The sequence below is a fragment of the Pinus tabuliformis genome, chromosome 5_2, assembly GCF_031772625.1.
Source record: "Pinus tabuliformis cultivar Carrire ecotype Pingquan chromosome 5_2, CPIR1, whole genome shotgun sequence".
NCBI classification, from domain to species: Eukaryota; Viridiplantae; Streptophyta; class Pinopsida; order Pinales; family Pinaceae; genus Pinus; species Pinus tabuliformis.
The window spans coordinates 837,315,818-837,319,388 of NC_142306.1; positions in this window are offsets into that span (position 1 = coordinate 837,315,818).

The following is a 3,571-nucleotide window of genomic DNA, read 5'->3' on the forward strand; positions in this document are numbered from 1 at the left end:
GGTGGAGAAATACAAAGCTCAGTTGGTGAAAAATGTTATTCGTAGGTGTCGTGAATCGATTTTGGTGATATTTTTTCTCATGTTACCAAGGTAGCTTCTATTAAATTACTTTCATTTGTTGTTGTTGCTTTTGATTTTGTAGTAGAACAAATAGATGTGAAGATAGTATTTCTTCATGGGGATTTGGAAGAAGAGATCTACATGAAGCAACCTGAAGGCTTTGCAGTGAAGGGTAAGAAAGAACAGGTATGCAAGTTAAAAGGTCTTTGTATAGGTTAAAACATTCACCAAGGATGTGGTATCAGAAATTTGATACATATATACGGGGACTTGGATTCACCAGAAGCAAAGAAGATCATTGTGTGTATTTTAAATTAATTGGGGGTCATTTTATTTATTTGGTCTTATATGTGGATGATATGTTGTTGATTGGAAATAACAAAGAAATTATCTGGGAATTGAAGACCCAATTGTCCTCCAAATTCGACATGAAAGATCTCGGTGTTGTAAAATATATTTTGGGCATGGAAATTAAACTAGATCGGGCAAAGAGAAATCTCTGGTTAAACCAAAGGAAGTATGTCGAGACAATATTGTAAAGGTTTAATGTGCAGGATAGTAAACCGATGGAGGTTCCTATTCCTGTAGGTGTAAATTTATCTGTTGAGCAGTGTCCCAATAGCCCGATGTATGAAATGGTTTGTACTAGACCAGATATTGCACAGGCAGTGGGATTATTGATCAGGTTTATGTTAAAACCATGGAAGGAGAATTGGACAACAATGAAGTGGGTTTCCAGGTATTTGCGTGGCACTAGTGATTATGGTCTATGCTACCAAGGAAGACCAGGATTGGAAAAGGATTTGGACAACCATGGATTTGTTGATGCAGACTGGGCTAGAGATATGGATCAGAGAATATCTACAAGTGGGTATGTGTTTAATCTATTTGGAGGTGCAGTCATTTGGATGACTAAAAGACAGGTTGTAGTGACACTTTCAACTATATAAGCAGAATACATGGTAGCCAATCATGCAAGCAAGGAAACACTTTGGTTGCAAAGGTTGTCTTCAAGTATGGGGTGAGTAAAGTGAGCTATAAGGATAGACTGTGTGTGTGGGTGTGGCCTATTATGATCACGTCACCCCAGTAGTTAAATCTCGAGTGTTCTACTATGTCGTGCACCCAAAATCTTCGAGGTTTGAGGTGACATCACCAGTCCTAAATTTCGAGGTGATGCCATCCTTTGCCATGTCCTCCACACCATGCACAACATAAATATGGGATCCACTGGAGAAATTTTCTATAACATTTAACTGGGATCTTCCCTTTGTCATTTTGTGTTGGGCCATAAGCCCCACTACCACATCATCCCTAGGATTTGATCTTATGAGTTTCCCTTAATGATCCCCTTGAAACCTCCAGGCTACCAATCTTCCAAGGACATTGCATCGGGGTTCATCCAATGATTAGGAGCACTCATCCTCCAATGGTATGAATCTTCCTTGCTCAAGTTTTTGGTCACTACAGTTGGTCACAAAGTTTAAGTGGGTTAATCTAATTCCTCCCTACATCCTGTGCTTTGGGCTTAAAAATAATTCTAGCCCCGCACTTAGTGACCACTTATTAAATGTACAAGGCCTTTTCTCAGGCCTCTAATACATAGTCAATGGCATACAAGGGCATACATAGGCTCATCTGGCCTATCCTCCCGAGCTTTAATGAAACTCGGTCATGGCCATGGATCTCTATACACCTATGATCAGAGAGATATGTATATGTATGTATATGTATATATACATTATGTTGTCTATTTTGAGCTTAAACAGGTAAAATGATACCCAATTCATGTAGTCACATATTTCTTCACATATAAATTCTTCTTACGTGCCATTGGACTCAATATCAAATATCAGAGTGAACATAGAAGTATTTTTAACAAGAGATTTCACCAATGCATTTAACTAGTTATTAAGGTTACAATAAAATCTAGAATTAATCATGGGAAAACAATTCTTCCCTTAAAATCATTGCACAGAGCATTGGTATTCATTTGTTATGAATGAAGCCCCAATTTCATATCACGAATATAACATTCAACCAATAAAAAACATATGTACAAGACATTTAAACAAAGAAGTACAAATAAATATTTATCTTATGTAGCACAATGATTTGTCAACTAAGAGTGGGACTCTAACTCTCCACCCAACCATAGACAAGCTACATCCACAGCTATAGCCAAATTCCAGTGCTTGAGGTGGAATGTTTCTAAGGGGAAACTCCACCAATATTACAGATGAAGCGGGATGCCACAAGGCCACTCTACCTTCATCCACTAGCTGCACAAGCTTTCACTCAGTCTTATCAGACATAAATAACATCCATACCAGGATACCATGGTACAAAGGGTCTCATCTCACTTTTAGAAGAAGATAATCCACATCAAGGGAAGGTTCATCAGTGGATAAGTTATTGATCGATAAAGAGATCATTTTTATGGGTGATTCATCAGTGAGTCAAGCACCATAGTTTTTTTTTTATGTTTTTCAATGTTAATTAACTTCTGCAAACCATTTTGGTTATCCTTGACTAATGTTCCCTTAATGACATAAAAAATTTAATGAAATTGACCTATTAGGTGGGACCCTCTCCTAAAGAGAATCCATTGATGTTTTGAAGACAATACATTTTTTGGGCGACCTAAACAATATTTCATGCCAAAATTCAATACCCATAATACACAAATGCTTTATATGATATATAAGAATTGGAGGTATCTTTTTACGCTACAATAATTTGAGATTTGAGAAATATATATTATATCCATGAGTTTAAAAAATGATAGCACATGGAAGGTTTTATACATATAAGTATATATCTATATACCTTATCAAATGTTTTTTATGCACTAGATAGTGCCTTGGTTATATTATCTCATGCATGGTATATATGTATGTTAAAAGGAAGTTATCGACAATATGTGAAGACTTGGATCATGGTTTCAAATGTTGGTGATGTATTGCATAACTATTAGAGCGTGGTGTACTTATTAGTCCCTGCCATCTAGAAATGGCCAGGGACTATAGTATTTGGTTTGTGATGTTATTACATTAGTTTACATGCTTGTTATTAGTCGCTGCCACTTATAAACTAAAGTTTTTAGAGTCATATAGTTTTACTATTTTAATAAACCAAAGTTTCCAGAGACATATCATTTTTCCATCTTATTTGGCCTCTTCCCGAGGCGGAGAGGCAAAAATCATATGTTATGTGTATTTATTTCGGAAATTTGAAAGTAATGAAAATATAATGGAAACTAATGCTAGCATTAGTTTCATAGTTTCACAGATATTAAATGCTATAGTGGTGAGCAAGTTCCCATGTTCTAGTTGCTCTTGTGCATTGAACTTGCACAGTGCTTTGAACTTGCCATGTGGTGCAACAGCTGCCAGCTTTTGCGCTGCCTAGCTTTGACAATTCGACAACAAGACCGGTGATGCATATTGACTGGTACAGCTCATATACAGACTGATAGGGACTGATAGAGAGCTACAGCTATAAGTACTGG